The sequence below is a fragment of the Lepeophtheirus salmonis genome, chromosome 8, assembly GCF_016086655.4.
Source record: "Lepeophtheirus salmonis chromosome 8, UVic_Lsal_1.4, whole genome shotgun sequence".
Classification (NCBI taxonomy): Eukaryota; Metazoa; Arthropoda; class Copepoda; order Siphonostomatoida; family Caligidae; genus Lepeophtheirus; species Lepeophtheirus salmonis.
The window spans coordinates 22,889,489-22,908,436 of NC_052138.2; the positions used below are offsets into that span (position 1 = coordinate 22,889,489).

General features: G+C 29.0%; 1 protein-coding gene and 1 pseudogene across 1 annotated transcript in view; both read left to right on the forward strand.

Moving 5' to 3' along the window:
• The window catches only part of sli (slit guidance ligand), a 388,150-nt gene that overhangs the window by 139,794 nt on the left and 229,408 nt on the right, over positions 1–18,948 (forward strand). The window lies entirely within an intron of this gene.
• Positions 14,340–14,798, forward strand: LOC121122617 (DNA polymerase epsilon subunit 3-like; annotated as a pseudogene).

Here is an 18,948-nt window from a genome sequence, read left to right on the forward strand (position 1 = left end):
TCAAGTCTAGTCCTAGTCAATATGTTGTTGATCTTTGACACGAGTCAATTTAAAAGAGTAGAAGCAAGATTAAGAATATTATTTTTGGAATTTTTATTCAAAAATCCAGTTGTTCTTAAGAGATTCAATTTTTTGGAAAAAAATTTCAAAAATCTACTGTTCACAAAAAATCAAACTTTTTGGAAAAAAAAATCAAAAATCATTTTATTTTGGGAAATTTTTCCAAAAATTCACACATGTTCACTGAAGAATTCAAAAATTATATTTTAAATATTTTTTTTTTCATAATTAAACGTTTTGAAATTTCTTTTTCCAAATTAAATGTTTTGAATTTTTTTTTTCAAAATTAAATTTCAATAGCTATTGAAACAAAATTACATTTTTGGAAAAAAATTGGAAAAATAAAATAAAATTTCAAATGTAAAATTTTTAAGTAAAAAGCAAAAATACCTTTATTAGGCTACAGTCCTCCAGCCCAACCTCTGCGGATACCCCTTTTCTGGCACCGAAATTGAAAAATATACAATGTTCAGCTCTGGAACCGAAAACTGAAAAGTTGTGCAAGTTACCCGAATAATTAAAAAAAAGAACCAAAACTACTGGGATTTTAAATTTGGATCTGTAATCCATCATAACATAAAAGACAATCTCAAGTCTAGTCTTAGCCAATTTGTTGATCTATGACACAAATCAATTTCAAAGATGATCCTAAGAAAGGAACCTATAATAATATTACAAAATACTTTTTTCTATTTTCTAACATCGAGAACATAATAATTTTTGAAAAAGAACCAAAGCTGCACGGATCTAAAACTAAGATCCGAAATCCATCACTAATCTGAACATATTTTATGAATAAAGACATGTTTTGCAAAAGTGACGACACCCATGCTTTATCTTTACAAAATGGTTAAAGACATGAAAACCCATTGATTTTTTTTTCTCTATGCAAAAAAATGCATGAAATACTATATATGTATGTCCAATGTACATGTGTCATTTACTTAATGCAACTTTTTTGATAGATGAAAAGTGAAGAAAAGAGTCTTGGCATTAAATTTCCAAGTTATTTCATTTCATTCATTCGATGTTAGCCTGACCTTTCTTGTCATGCATGTTTGTGCTCACTCTCTTTAGAATATATACCTTTTACATTAATAATTATTATAATCTGAATATACATAGGCTTGTATGTACTATGCATATGTACAAGCCGAGCCCCTAGAACTATTTAAGTAGTACTTATGTAATATGAATATGCAAAATTTTATCATTGAATTCATCATTTTGTTTTTTCTTCAGAAAAAACCAACATTTACTTATGACTTTAACGACACTGTATCAAAAATTCGAATTAACTATTAAATATACTGTCGTCATAAAAGCAGCTATAGTTAGGCGCCTTAAAGTCGAATAAATCAACCTCCCAACATTTCTTCTAAAAAGAAACAGAAATAAAGACCCAAAATCCGTTGGTAGCAGATAGACAATTCTTCACAACTCTCTAATTATTATTAAATATAGCAATTGGCAATTGCTTACAGCTTCACAAGAGGTAATTCCAAGTCAACCAATCAACATTCAGAACACGGATAAGGAAAAAATAAGCAGAAAAATGGACAGCTAACAAGAAAGTATAGTGTATATCTCTATGTTCGTTAGTAATGCCGTGGGTAGTGTTGTGTCAGTCCTTATTTATTCGGTCCAGTCGAGTTCATTCTTAGAACCGATCTCATCGGTGATTAGGAGCAGTCCTATCAGTCCTTTGGACCGGTTCTAATGACTTACGGTCCTTTTGACTGTCGGTCTTTTGGACTATCAGTACTAGAAATGATTTAAAAAGTATTAAATACATTGGATTGACGTCATCAAGGACCAAACTGTATCAGTTTCAGGGCTGATATGCAGAACTGAACTGGACCGAACCGAGACTGAGCTGGACGGATCTGTAGTCTTCAGTCCTGAATAAGGACCAAAACAGCACTAGCTGAGGGTAATATTGACTTAATATTTCATGTAAAAATCTCAAATCCTTATTTACAATGAATCAAAACTCAAGCTTAATAGAAATACAAGGTTATACCATAACGCATGCACAACTGATGTTTGACTTCCACCAGACTTTTAATATTGACGTCATAGTAGATGAGTGGTTGCGTGTTTTGTCAAAATTTGTTTTTCCTGCCAAGCAGCCGGTACGATACATTAAATCAAAAATTCTAATAATAGTGATTTAATAAACTATGAGTGATTGCGTGTTTTGTCAAATCTGCCTATTTTGCCCAGTAGTCGGTACGATTCATTAAATTGATAACCTTGTATTTCTATTAACCTTCTCAAAAATTATAATTTTAATTCGATAATGATTAAATATATATAATATCTACTTAACTGTATATAAATAAAGTTAAAATAATTTAAAAAAAATGCATACCCCCCCCCCCTTATTTTTTTTAATATTGCCTCTCAGCTACACAAAGTCAACAAAATATGGGTACATTTACAATCTTACCCAGAATTTATAGTACTTCTTTCTCTTTCAAAATTGTGGACAGCGTTGAGGTTTTACTGCAGAAAGTATAAATTCATTTATAACAAACTTTTAATAATGTTGAAACATTGAAAAATAAGGACCTCACAAATATATCTTTCCCTCAATCCCTGTTCATCTTAAAACCGGCCATAGGAGTAAAATCTCGGTTCTTTTGTGTAATTTCGATAATTACCAGTTTGGAGGATCTTGAAAGTAGATTGAAGGTCTCATTATGGGGAAGAGGTTGTAAGGTCGTCTCTTATGAAGTATCACAAGTGTGACATACTTGGGATCAATCTGTAGACTAGGGATGTATATTTCTACGTATTTGTCTAAATACAAAGCCGTGGAGTTTGCTTTATTAAATATTAAATCATTGACTGCTAAAAAATAAACTATTGACTCTCCATTACATGTCGAAGAATTAAGAACTATAATGATGAGCGCAGCTGCTCGATATTCCGCACTTTCTATCAAAATCCCTCTGTCTTCATTTTTGTCGTGGGCATGAGCCGTAAATATCATCAAATTTGTTTCTTCTTTGTCATTTTTTATCAACCTTAGCTGATGTTTAGAATTTTTTTTTTGAATATTATATCAGGTTATTTTACTTCAGGAAATTAAATATTGTTCATTTACATTTTTTTTTCGCGTAATTATCCTGTGGCTTTTTATTTATATGATCTACTTTTCTCACTATGTGTATTCATTATCTAAACTGTTTGTATTGTAGAATATAAATAAATTATTTTAACTAAAATAAAAATATATATATCAAAACTCTTATTTCCGTTATAACCACTATATATTAAGTGTGCCCAGTTACAATTAAGGTCTGTGGTACTAAGTCAAAACTAGAATAATCTAGTTACTCATTTCATCTATTTTCATGATTGTTAGGCCAATCAAAGTTGAGTTTAACAATATTACACTGTTTTAATTACCACACTTCCTTTCTCTCATGTATCTCTATTTCTGTAAAAAAAAAAGGGGTTTGCCAGTCCATTTATGGTCCGAAGTCTAGATTGGGAGCACTTTGATATCGACTATGTGATGAACGAGTGCTTAGCGAAATGTGGGATCTTCCAGAAAAAAGTTTCACGTGGTGGAAAAAATCGATCCAATTTGTCCACTACCTCATTAAGGGATCATTAATAAAGTACCATCCCTTCAAAATTTTGATACATAATTTACATTTTCAATTTATTTAGAAGGTAGAATATGAAAATATGTTGCATACAAGATATTATATGGATATTTCAATCTCTGGGATGGAGAAACACTCCATAGAAATCTACCTTTAAAAATAGAAAAGGAAAAATGGTTGTTGCTTTCCCTCTTCCTTCTATTTTGTTCATTATTTAATAGGCCGTCATGGTGTTAACTTTTCCCTCTCAAGTAAGCATTATCACCTACCTCTGCTGTAAATTGTTTTAGAATAATAATAAAATAAACATTGCTGTATAATTACAATATTTTATTTGCACTAATCATATTTTTAAATGTTAGTAGTTCTCTTCTTTATAGCAATAATTCATTTTCTCCCAAAACAAAATATGTAACTGTGAGCTTATATTAGCAAGGGTCTTAATTCAGCTCCCACCTTTTCCTCGCGCTCTTTTTTTTCTTGAAAAAAAAATAACATTCATACTAATAACTCCCCAACAAATCCTCAGAGTTACTCTCAGTCTTTCATGAGCACACGTACTAATTATTACTTTATATGTATTTAGAAGTTATCTTTTCAAGAATTAGAGAATACTGATCACAGCTTAGTAAAATAAAAATACTATTTAGGTAGTCAACTAAAAAAAAAATCTTCCAAGCGTGTAGGTCATATTTTATGCAAATCTACCCATTATCCTTCATGGGGTGTAACAAATGAGATTATTGCATACAAAATTAAACATTTTAAAATCACTTTATTTTGTAAAAAAGTTTAAAATATTTATTTTAGCAAAAAATAAAAAAAATCCATTGATTAAATTCCCCTGATGAAAAAAACGTAAGTTTTATATGTAAATAATAATTACATACAATATTAATTCCCCTCCAGAAAGTCTGTGACACTTTATTTTAATTAATTAAAATAAAAATAAAAGACAATTTTCTATTCAACTATTTCAAAACAAATATTTGGTTCATTAATTTTACGAGCTTTTTTGCATATTTTATAAAGTGACAAATACTTTATCTCTTTTGTTTTGTATTTTAATGTAGAAACTCTAGTAAACATGTATATTTGGTTTGTAAAATGTACATGTGTATAGAATTCAAAGTAAAAATGTAGCCATTTTCAATAGAGTGCGTTATTTCAAAGAATAAACTCAAAATAGATTTTGTCAAAACAATAGTTTTTCATCTTATTTTTCTTGTTGTAAAATCATTTGAAGTGAAGGTATCGACAACAGATATATATTTATGTGGAGAGTAAACAAAAAAACCATTTCGAGCGAAAATAAGTAAATGACAAATATGGTACGTCAAAATTAAATCATCCTGAACAAAAATCACGAAGGAGAAAATCTCAATATGTTTTTTTTTTACTTCATATAAATAGCGTGCGACAGTATAGTTTCCTTTTTTCAAAAGGTAATAGAACAAGTTTTATAAATTAAAAATGTTTTATTTTTGTCTTATTATAAAAATATACATTTAAAGTTTTGTTTTATACAGTTTTGAAAAAACATACTGAATAATCTAAACTTTGTTATTTCAATACCCAGTGATGGATTTTTTCATTCTTTTTAAAAATCTATTCATTGATCGATTCCCGTTTAGTTTTTTGGGTTGTCGATTCGAAAATGCAGAAAAAAAAATTAAAATTTCAAAAATATACTAATACGAATTGAAAAAGAAAATTAGGTAAATGATGGAAGACGAAAATTACAGAGTAAGTCTTAGTATGAATCTTCATCATGGTGGACAAAGGAACATGGCAAGTTAACAATGGCAAATACAAAAAATAAATCCCAAGGTCAAACATTTGAAAAAATTGCTATATATTTACCAAAATCATTATTTTCAAATAGTAATAGATGTTACAATTTCTAGAGTGTCAAAAGGGGTTTGATTACATTTACATCAAATGGTTATAAAACAACAAAAAATGTTGTATATAAGGACATTTTCAATAGACGTTTACCCATCATATAATTATAATTTAAAATAGCACTATAATATTTTATAAAAATTATATATATAATTAATCATTTTAAATGATAAAATCTGTAATAAATATAATTAAATACAATGGATATGAAACCTTTTTAAATTGGGGTTAATCTCCTTGCTTCTAAAATATTAATTACTTATTAAAATTAGTTAAATAATTAATCGAATTAATTATATTTAATTTCCGAACATTTTACATTTTTTGTAAAAGTAGTGGGGTATAATTCCCAACAATTATTTAATAACAATTTTATAGATGGGAAAAATTAGATGACTACCAACACGGCGTTACCTCGCTAACAACAACAATACCCAGAGTATTTTGTTGTCAGCTATCGATTCTCTCGTCTCTCTTAATACGTGATGTCTATTTCAAAATACATTCTTTTTGATAAATTAACGAAGTAAAAAGTTATAAAAGAGCGCTAGAAGAAGGCAGGAGCGAGACATATGGTACTACTAAATTCAGACCCTTGTTACTATCCGCTGCCTGTTATATGAATTACTGCTATAAAGTGGAGAACTTTCTACATTTAAAATAGCAAAATTGCAGGGAAAATATTGTAATTATATTTAAATTCATATCCATTTATTTTATTACGCATTTTAAAAACAATTTACACCAAAGATAAGGGATGATTTTTCTTTTAGAGGGAGGTGTTTACACTTCCACGACTTATTAAATAATGAACAAAAAAGAAGAAAGACCACACGCTTCAACTGTTTTTCCTTTTCTAATTTCTAAACTTAGTTTTTTTATTACAAACTAATCAACTCTTGCTATAATATACTTATACTTCGTTTACAAAAGGAGTATAAATAATTTTTTTTGTTGATCCCTTATTATTAATTATATTAAGAGATTTTAGCTATCATTTTGAAATACAAATATATGGCTACAATTTTGATGAAATATACATGCCTTTATGTAGTTAATTTTCAAAATTTTGGATAAATAATATGACAAGTATAGTTTGGTGTACCAAAGATATTTAGATAAAAGTTGGTTTAATTTACTTATTTGGCTAACTATCAACTGATTTTGGGGCTTTTTCTGTTTATTTTTTAAAGGAATGTTTGCTGGATACAATAAAGGTAAACACATACCAACTGACAAAGCCATTTTTTCTATACATTTCTTGAGAAAATTTTGCGACGTACAATAACGACTATGTTGAATAACAATTACATGCAGTGATTTTTATAGGAAAAATATCATTGACATTTCCTTCATTTGTTTGACAAATGATTATATACATGTTAGCATTTATAATTTATTCTTATTTGTCAAGTAAACAATAATAATAAGGTCTGCAAGGTTTACATTTAGAAGTTTTTACATATAAATTTATCATATAATTCCTAAATGTCTCAAAATAAATTAATAAAAGGTAAAGGGCTTTTCAGTATGACAATTATAAAAGGGAATGGATTAAAACAAGGCTTATAAACTACTAATGTACTATAACATTTTATTATTATTACGCATCAAAGTCAACAGGTAAAGCCTAAAGAGATATCAGTAGACAACAGCCTGAAGCTTCTGCTCCTACAAGTAGACCGTTGTTCATTCTGGAATACTAGCTGCCAGTTAATATCAATCTCTGACACCACAGGGAATTTAATTTATGTTACCTTTCGCTACCATTTATTTATGTGAATCAGGGCTTTCTATAAAGCGTTTTTACGTCATGTACCAATTTCAATGTCCTACATTTTGGGTCCGTGATCATTGTTGATTTAGTTCTTCAGACGTAAATAACGTCTGTCGAATCCTAATCCAAAATTAGAAGGATACTAATCTCAAATTTTATGAGCATATTATGGGAAGTTTCAATAAAATATAATTAGGAAGACGGTTACATTTTTACTGATTATTGATGCCGAGACAATATATAACCCAATGTTATTACTAATAAAAATAATTATTAGTTATTTTTAGAATTATTCTTATAAAAGCATTAAACATGTATTAAACGCTTTATTGTATCTCGCAAACCTCTCATCCAAAAATAAACATAAAACCTCCAAAATTAGTTTGTAGTTAGCCAATACTTCCAACTATGGAATTATTTGAAATAATAGTTAATAACTGTTCTCAGCTTAATAAGAACTAATTCATATCCAACCAATCAATGTTAAGAACACTGATTAGAGGAAAAGAAGAAGAAACTTCGACAGCTAACAGATAAATATAGTATACAAATGAACACTTATGAGAATTCAATCTGTTCAATAATTTTAAGGCAGTGACATGAAGGGGAGATTGCATTAACTTCTTGGATTGCTGCAATTCAAATGAACACTTATGGGAATTTAATCTTTTCTAAAGCCAAATAGTGACACTATATAACTAATTTGACATTTTACTTTGGTAATATTTGTTCGTGATTACTTAAGATAATATCATCTTTCTAAATTGGATGGGGTTAAAAACATCTCTACATTTCGAAACAAACATCACATTACACTTTCACGATCATCTCACATGTGTCTGTGGAACGGGCAGGCTCATACTTAGTAGACACCCAAAAGAAAATTGAACTAGAGTAATTCATAATATTGTTTAGAATTTGACAAATTTCAAAACATATGAGTAGATTCAATTGTTTATAAAGAGCGATATAATTTTAAAATAGTTTGTTCATTATTTTGGAGACTGGAATTGTTGTACTGTCGCTGTTGTTGGTTGTTGAGAGGGTCAGGTTACAAGCCCTGTTTGATTTGAAGTGTAATAACCCTACAATCATTAATAAGGATAAATAGTGTGTAAGTTTCATTTAGATAATATCTTTTTTTTATGACTAGGATTAAGTATTAAGCAATACTATAATTTTTAAAGGTCCGAAAAATCCCTTGAATTTTTTCTATGATACGTAAAAGTTTGAGTACCCAAAGTCAGTTGGGGTTTCAGATCTATTTGGATAATACAAGTTTACTTATACTGTGCCCAGATCTAAGACCCGCCATATCTCTATACACCAAATGAAAGGACTTTCAATAAGGTGTAATAATTTAGTGGGTAAACATACGCGAATTCATATCGTAAAAAAAGATTCAATTCATTCCTAAAACATTTTAAATATATTCATAAAGAGAAATATATTTTGGTGAACTATTATTTTATTTTTTACATTCTTCCTCTTTTGGAATATGAAAAATGTTTCTTCGATAATAATTTTATTTCACATACATAAGTATATATACCTTATTTTAAGAGGGTCAAGTCTTTTATTACAAATACAGAAATATTTAAATTTAAATAATAAAGGGATTCGAAATGCCATGAGACTCCATCTTTAAGTAAGAGTTGTTTTATTATTATTTTCAATAAGATTTAATAGGAGTTTTAGTAATAGGGAAATATACTCAAGATAATTATGGTTATTTGGCTATTTGTTTTAGTTGATTGCTCTCATTTTACATTCATGCTAAATATGCTTTGTCATGAGAGATAATGGCATAAATATTATGAAGATGATAAATGGTTGAGTGGGACTTATAAATTCAAGAATGAAATTTTGAGATTTACTATGGAATTATACATTTATTTTTCTATGACTGGATATAATGTATGTATATTTGTAATATAATTGTATGTATTTAAATATCAAATATTTGATGAGAATCATGACTACTACCAACAAGAAAAGAACACAATGAGTTAAGAGGTTGTGTGATTAAGTATATATTTCTTTGCACATTTTAAATAAAGGTTTTAAAAGAATAAAGTAGTCACCACAACTCGTTTTTTGAAATACTGTGTGCGTATTGGAAATTTGGACACTGAGGAATTGATCATTCTTCCCATCAGCTGAGAAACTGATTGTATTGACACCTCTTCAAAAAAATATTAGAACAATTGATACAAAAATGGCCTTACAAAGAGACAAAAGAAAAGAGATTCTGGGGAGTCTGCAGGATTAAATTTTTGGTTTTTGAGTTGTTTTTTTTCAAAAAAATTCAAAAATCTATAGTAATTCACAGAAATTGAATAAAAAAAATTAAATTAAATTTCATACATTATATATTTTGGAAAAAAATTTAAAAAATCCATAGCTATTCACAGAAAATTAAATTTTTTGGAAAAAAATTTGAAAAATTAATTTTTTTGGACAAAATTTAGAAAACCCATAGCTAAAAAATAAATTTAAGATAACAACGTTTTTGTCTCTTATTAATGGAGTTGACAATTTTGTAAGGAAAAAAACAGCACGAGGAGAAAGCGAGACATATGTTTCGACTGAATTAAGACCCTTGTTATTATCAGCTGTCTGTTATATAATTTTTGAAGGAATTACTGCCATAAAGAAGAGAACCTTCTACAATTAAAATAACATTAGTGGAAGGATAATAGGATAATTATATTTAAATTCATATGTATTTATTTTATGATGAATTTTTGAAACAATTTACAACAAAGATGGGCGAGAATGCTAACATTGTAGGCAAAATTTAACACCATGTCGACAGCTTAAATAATGAAAAAAAAGAGCACATGAAACAACCATTTTTCGCTTTCTAAATTTTAAACAAAGTTTTTTCGTTACAAACATGTCAACTCTAGTTTCTAGTGAGCTGAGCGTTGATTGATCTTACCTACATAGATTAGCCACAGTTAAGGACAGTGTTACCTCGATAACACAATGATAGTCTGTGAGTACTAAAGAGATAAATAGCTGTTGGTGTGATTTACTTATTTGGCTAACTAGAACATGATTTTGGGCCTTTTTTTGTTTCTTTTTGGAGGAAATGTTGCGTGATACAATAAAATTAATGCGATATGTGTTATTATGGAACTGCATAAGCATGTACTCAATTGTGTAGACAAAATTATCTAAAAATAAACTTTGTTATATAATAATAAAAAAACTAACTACTTATGAAGAAATACTGTTATTAAATGGCCCCAGCATTACATGTTAAATGTACATTGTAAATACACATTCATATCAAAACAATACAAAAATATAATCAAATAACATCATATCGTTCTTAATACAATTAACTTTTCACGACAATGCTTCTCAAATAAACTCCATAAATATATGTATATTTACAAATTAGATACGTAAAACAGCTAAAAAAGAGGTAATTATCTAGTACATACATTGTAATTACATATCTTTATTTAGTATGAATGGTCTAAAGTATATTAAATACATATATCCCACATAGTATTAAAATATTTTATGGGTCTGCTTGTGTGTGACGTACGTCCCGCTTAGAAAACCAAATAATAAAAACGCCATTATTTAAAAAATGGAGACAGATATAGACTTTATAATTAAATAAAAGTTATTTAGAATTATGAGTTACGCACGTAAGGCTATGTTATATTCTGATCAAACCAAATTCCTGGGCTCTGGAGAGAAAGTTTGATTTTTTGTTTATAAGTTGAATTAAAAAAGGGAATTAGTTAAATTTAAGAATACTAAGATTAGGGAGTTAGTCTTAGTTTGTATCTCATTATGGTAGAAGAAGGAACATGGCAAGTTAGCAATGGCAATAACAATAAATACATCAGCTTCTCCAGTCCATCACCTGCGGACGCCCCTGAAATCCTCGTGAGTGTAAATCCAAAAAGAAAAGTAATATTCGCAAATTTGATAGGCGACATATTGGTTGACAGAGATTACATACAAATCAAAAACCATGCTGCTATTTCCTCGACAGTATAATATATTTTTATTTTCATAATTTTCATTTTTCGTATAATAAAAATATATATCAGGAAATACTTTTTTTAACATCTATACTCACCGGGATTTCGATAATTTTTACATCGTTTAACTTATTAGCATAAGTACTCAGCACTGCCAGGAGTTATTAGGGGTCGTCGAGCTCCCCAATAAATCCTTAGTGTTACTCATCCTTTTTGATGAGCATGATAGAAATGACATTTTTGTAAAGGAAAAAAAGAGTGCGAGGAGTAGGCGAGAGCGAGACATTTGCCACTACTGAATGGTGAATTGATAGACGACATATCTGCTGACAGAGATAACTATAAAAGCTGTATTGCTTCTTTCTCGCTAATACGTTTGATATCATTAATAAGAGCATTTGCAGGTTATCAACTTATACATTATTTAAATATATGCTCACAAGACTTTCGACAATTTTCACATCCCAATTATAAATATTACCACATAAAAGTAAAAACATACACAAGGCGAAAATCAATTTCTACGTAAAATGAAAAATAATGACGTATAAATCTCATCAATTTATATATTAAGGCGAAATATCGTTAAGGCAAAATTTCGTAAAAAAAGGGGTTTAAAGTTAAATAGTTAAAGGCAAAAGTACCAATCCCTCATCCTCCGGAATAATAAATGCTCAAAGCATCCCCTGGGATTTAATATTTATTTTCAAATTAATATGAAGGATGAATGACCTGATATATTGGAAAAATACGCCAGAAAGACTTGTACCAACTTTATAGGCTATTTCGAGATCATATACATTTAGATTGAGAACTTTTTGGAAAATATCATGTTTTAAAATGTGTAATAATAAAATCTTAAAACTTTTTGTTCAGCTCTGACTTATAACTTCTGAGAAATATCGATAGATTTGCCAATACCGATGACACTTCACGTTTTGCTTGCTGACACTCTACAAAAAGGTTTCTCAACAGTTTTAAGGTGCTAGCCAAAGGAAATAAAAATATCCTCTTGTGGGCAACACTAATGCAAGATTGGCTTTAAATTTAATTGGACAGTAAATTATAAAAACAAGATAAAAACCATTTACATTATAATATTTTTATTTATACATATTGTAACAATAATGTCGGTAATTTGCTCGTGAATTTTAAAATTCGTATCCAGACTAGTTGTAACAATCCTTATTATTTGATCTAAGTGCTCATGGCTGAATTTAGTACAATATTTATTTTTCATATCAATCTCTGAGAAAATAGACTCGCATCCTTAATAAATATAAATGCAGGATCAATCAAGGTAACATTGAAATTGGATCAACTTTACAAGTGAATAATTTAGTATAGAGTTAATGTTGGTTGATGCAAATAGAGTAAAAGAGGATATTATTTAGTATCACATCAGTAGAAAAATTGGTGGTAATTGATTAGCCGTCTCCCGAGATATTGCGGTAGTGCATATCAGTTTTGCTAAAGAAACACAATTAAGGCTAATTATACGAAAAAAGTTATTTTATTATTATTGTTAACTATTATTATGGTGTATGAAATGCACTCGCAAGCCAGAATTGGAATCCCTGTTTTACAATCTACACTTACGCTGTGCATGATATGGCATGTTAAACCTCATGAAATGACATTATAATCCCTCTGAGTTTGAATCAATGAACACTTGTTTGATTCCTAAAAATATATCAAGTCACAATTTTCTTCATTTAAAAAAATAATATATATGCCTGTATATGGTTATTTACAAGCAAAGAATCCTCTTCAATTAGAGAAATAACTCAAAAAGAAGCATTTGTTTTTAATGACAATCTCTTATCATTGATTAATCCCCCACAGGACCTATAAAAACGAATTTAATTGGACCACTCTATCATAGGACTATTGATTGCAATCAAAGATATTAAAATAATAATAATAATATCAAAATAGGGTTGCTGCTTAGACCATCTTAGCCTTGAAGTCAAATGCATTCAAGAATATTTTATGAATGGACAAAACCTGAATCGTCAGTTAATGCCATTTAATAATATGAAACAAATGAAGCTTCCTTGATACAAAAAACCTTTCTACGATTGTGTCAAATCCTTCCAGACATATTAATTAATTATTCATTACTGGTCCTTTGACCTCTCTTTCTATGCGATCCCAGACATATCATGACAAATAAAACATAAAAAGTAATTTGATGAACAAAAAATATCAATTGATTTGCTTCATATTCGTTAGTAATTAATTATTGATTGAGGCTTCTTTTATTCAGATTATTTCATATAGGGGGAATGATGTAATAGAAAAACAGGGCTTCCAAGTTCTTTCAAGGTTTCCAGATCTAAACCCTGCATTACTTCCCTGGAGCGTTTATCAATCCCAAAGACTTAAATATCCATGTAATATCTTTTGTAGATCATATTTTTATGTTTTACTTTCTACATAAATTAACCATATACTTCTTGTATCCAATTTTTTTTGGGATGATACTTCATTCATTTCTGAGTTATTCACAAATTCTGGAATTAATTATCGAGGTTATAAAGAATGTTATTATGGATCCTTCATATATTTCAGAATAACTCAACAATGAATATTAAAAAATGAGCACGGTGTTACCTCGCTAACACAAAAATATAACGTGTAATTTTGTTGTGATATGTTTCTGCTTAATTTCTTATTATCAGTGCTCTGAACGTTGATTCGTTAGATTAAAATTAGTTCCTTATAAGCTAGGAAAACAATTTCCCAAAATTATTGAATAATAGTTCCATAGTTGGAAAATATTGGCTTACTATAAACTGATTTTGGGTCTTTTTTATGTTTCTTTTCGGAAAAAGGTTGCGTGATGCAATAAAGGCAACAACGCGAATATAGAAAAAGAGTGAGAGATTATAAATATAATGTTAAGGATGTCGATTTTGTAAATAAATAATGAGCGGATAATAACACAGGCAGAAGGAATAAAGGATGGCCAAGAAGCCCGAGGACCTGAACTTACCCACCTCCACCTTGAATATAATCATTAAAGAGTCTTTTCCATGTCATACCAAAGTGTCCAAAGAAGCAAACGTCGCACACGCAAAGACAGTCTCAGTTTTTGTTCTCTACGCTACGTCTTGCTCCAAAACTGCAGGCACGAAGGCCAATCGAAAGAAGATTAATAGGAATGATGTTATATCCGTTATGGGAGATATGAAGTTTGATAATATGATAAATTTGTTTAACAATAGAAAACATTCTCTAAAATTGGAGTAAGTCTCAACAGAACAAAAAACCCAGCTGCTCCAAACAAAAAGGTTGGTAGCGTGCCAGAAAGTGATACCAATCAAGCTGCCTATGAAAATAAAGAAGAGGACCAAGAAAATAAAGAAAACGAGGATGAAGAGAACAAATACCCCCTTCTTTTATTGAAGAATGAATTTTTAGACTATATATCTATATATATTTAATTATATGTTCGTATAATTAATTTATATCTGTGTTGCATTTCAAAATGTACAGATTTAAAACAAAAATTATATTAAAAAAATGATCCCAAGGATATGGTTCTACTGAATTAAGAACCATTGTTATTATCAACTGCCTTTTATATGATAACTATATGAATTTCTTCTATAAAGACGAGATAATTTTACATTTTAAATAACATTAGTGTAGGGAAAATATCATTATAATATTTAAATTAATATGTATTTATTTTATTATGCATTTACAAAAGAATCTACAATAAAGATAGGCGATATTACTTACTTCAGAGGGATAAGTTAACACCTCGAATACCGATTAAATTATGTACAAAAAAGAAGAAAGAGTATGCTCATTAACAGTTTTTCTTTTCTAATTTCTAAACTTAGTTTTTTCATTACAAAAATAAAACCCCTAATAATATGTACTACTTGATAATAAACCGCCAACTACAATCTACAAAGTTTAAAGTTTCCAGTCTTCAACTACTATTTTAGATATTTTATAATTCACAGATAGTTAAAATATAAAGGTAATAACTATATCAGTTTGTTCAATGATACTTATTACAGTGTCATATTTAACAACTACTAAGGTTACATTAAGTTTTAGATTGCTATAATATATATATTCTAAAGCTGGGAAAATCAAAATGTAAGAAAGCAACTATGGGGAGTATTCCAAAATTTGTAATACCATGAATGACTATGACTACCAAACTTCAAGCCTATTAAGAGTATTATGAAGATTCCTCCATTAAAGCTTTAGTTATACATATTTTATGGATTTTTTAAATATTTTCTCCATTATTATTAGGGATGCACCAAAAGTAAGGGTCGTCAAATGGTTCTCGAGTTTTTATGAAAAAAAAAAAAAAAAAAAAAAAAAGACATCAAAAACTCAGCTTCTGTATTTAAAAGGTAAGTATTTTTTCGGAACTCGTTCGCAATTTGTAACTTGTCCAAGCTTAAAATTCCCCTTTTTTTCTTTTTCGAGCACATTGAGGATGTAAATCTTACTGGACTGACTTTCTTTCTCTGTAAAATTTAGAATTTGTGTTTCCGCTCTCGCAAAAATATGTAGAAGTATGTTGATTTTTGTGCAATGTATGCCCCTGTCCCCTTTCTCGCGGCAAAGTTTTCAAAACACTTCTTTATTTCTTTTATTCATATTTAAAAAGTTGTGCGTCCACACGAAGAATATATCTGCTTCATCCAATCCGGCTTAGAATTTTGATGTATCTAATGATAATCTTTATAATTACTTAATAGCAGTAGTACTCGAGATGTTCCAGAGTTATTAAGCGTCAACGAACATACAAATTTTGAAAATATAGAACAAATTTGATGAGCTGACCTAGACGTAGCTACTCACTCTATATTAAAAAGTTCTTTCAGTAAAAAAAAAATAAAAAATAAGAATAACAGCTTGAGAAGAAATTTTTTTTTGAGGAGCCAGGGAATACTTTCGCTTGATGCTAAATCTCAACTAATGTCCCATTAATTTTTTTATATTTTATATAAATTACTCCCCTCTTTGCTTTTTTAATATGAGTTGAACTAAACACCTATGAGATAAAATTTATTTACCCCTTTTTTTTCTTTATACTGTATTGTTAAATGATATACACCAGGGAGCACCATATACAGTGCTCTTTTTTTTTATTATTCCATCTCTCCTCTTTAAGAATGAATATTTAAGAAATAAATGTTGGTCGTTTAAAAAGTTTTTATTTTTTCTACAGTCATTATTTATTCATTTTTTATTATAACCAAAATTTAGCATATTTTATATAAATTAAGAAGGGCGAGTACTCCTCTGTTTGTTAACTCGTATATTTATGATATGGTTGAAATTTATATGGAATATATATTATAATTATGTTGAAATATAGTTTTATTGTTGTGTAACAAAAAAAAAAAAAATAATAGCAATAAAAAATATATTGGTTATAACCCGACTATAGAAAAAGATTGACGTATTGAATTCCTCTTATGACCGCGATTAAAAAAAGTAAAGCCAATTTTTTAATCTGTTTAAGAACGTAAATTACGGAATACAATTCAAGTGATTTATATTCAATATTTCTTTTTAAAATTTATTTTTTGGACTGACTAGTTTGTTAGCGAGGCAAAAGTGTTCGGGCGAGTAACGAGTATTCAAGCAAGAGAGGAACAAGTATTCAGACGAGTTACAAGTATTCAAGTGAGTAACGAGTAATCAGGCAAGTAATACGTTTAGGGTGAGTAACGAGTATAGCTCGTAATTCCTCGAGTGTTTTTTTTTAAAACTCGAAAATACTTTTTTTTTTTTAATGTACCTTTAATTGGTTAGATGGAGTTGCACTGATTAAGTATAAGTAAACATTATAGTATTACAATGACTCCATCCAAACTATGAATCTTTTAGTGAAATCCATATACATAAAGTATATTTCTCAAGCTGCAAAATTCATTTCGTAGCACCTCACTAATTATTACGAATTATGGTGAGAAATTTGATTCCTGGAGAAACTTGACTTATATTTTAATCTGAAATTATAATCAAATCGTTCAAGTTTTATTCATATTGGGAAAAATTAATAGGTCTGCAAATTTAACTTTGTATTTTCCGTTACTTATTGTGTTAATTTTATCTTTATGCAGAATAATAATTATCAATCATCATCAATACCTAATAAATAGCTAATCCATTTACAAAGGAGTAAAATAATCTTTTATTTGTGATTGAGTAAATTGAGTTAGTTATCCTCACAACATTAATCAATTATAGGAAAAAATAGATATATTAAAAGTGTACAATATATAGAAGAACTTTTGAAATCTTCTTCCTCGAGCTCATATTTACCGTAATTATAATTATACCAAACTCAATATTTTCGATACCCCATTTTCGAAATCTGAAAAAAATTTATCAAAACTAACTACTATACACGACATTACCTCGCTAACAAAAAAATACCCCATGCATTTTGATGTCTGTGGTCGATTCCCTCGTTTCACTTGATCCATCAATGCCTTTTCATAATTTATTCTTTTTGATAGATAAACAAAGTAGTAAGTATTGCTCCATTTAATTACCAACTAATTTTGGGCCTTTTTTTTCTTTTTAGAGGAAAGGTTACGTTCTACAATAAAGATAACGACGTGCCTACAATACACCTAAAGTACTTACTCACATGAGGATTTGAAGAGACGCAACAGAAGGTACACATCTAGTGCCTCGTGAATACGGAAAAGATACCTGGACTTGCTTACAGTTCAATGAATGAATTATGCCTATAGAGTGTTTTGCATGTATCTTTATATCAAACCATGTTGGTTTGTAAGGGTCATAATTACTTCGTCTTATCTTGATTTTATCTTTCATCATTGCAAAAAAAAAACCAACCATTTTTATATGAATTGTACGAAAATTGTAAATAACAATCATATTTGACGACGCACTCACCATATTTTGTGTATGTATTGTACCTTGGAGCAATTTACAAGACAATACGTACAAATGTATAGTTACGTTTGGACAAATAGATAAAACTCCTTTCTTCAAGGCTCATTTCCTCTTGGTTGAGTTGTTACTCACTTTCTACGCTAAAAGGTGAAAACAGTCGTGTATTTTTATTACGTTTTATATAATATATTTAGCTAAGGTAATGTCGATAGTTTGTCTGATTTTTTTCGTATTTTTATTTATGTTAAAAAACTTTTAACAAAATATATAAATATTTTATCTATATGTGTTCGAAACGCAATTGATAACACAGGATGTCTGCTTTTTGACACTTTGTCAAGATATTATATATATTTTTAGTTTGTTAGTGCACTACAAGATACGGCCATGATGAGAAGGTCATTAAATAATGGTGCGACGTACATAAAGGGTTATTATAAATTACCATACAATCAAAATGTGTTCATACCTTCTCTGGAATAAGGGTTACAAATTATAATTTGCTATTCGTAGTTCTACATATTAAAAATACCGAGAGAGATGTACCACAGCAATAAACCTCTGAAAAGCATTAACACGCACAGTTTATTGTGGAATCTATCCGAAGCAGCCTGTGAAGCTGCAGTAAGCTGGTTTTTGTTCACACTTGGAATAGCATTGG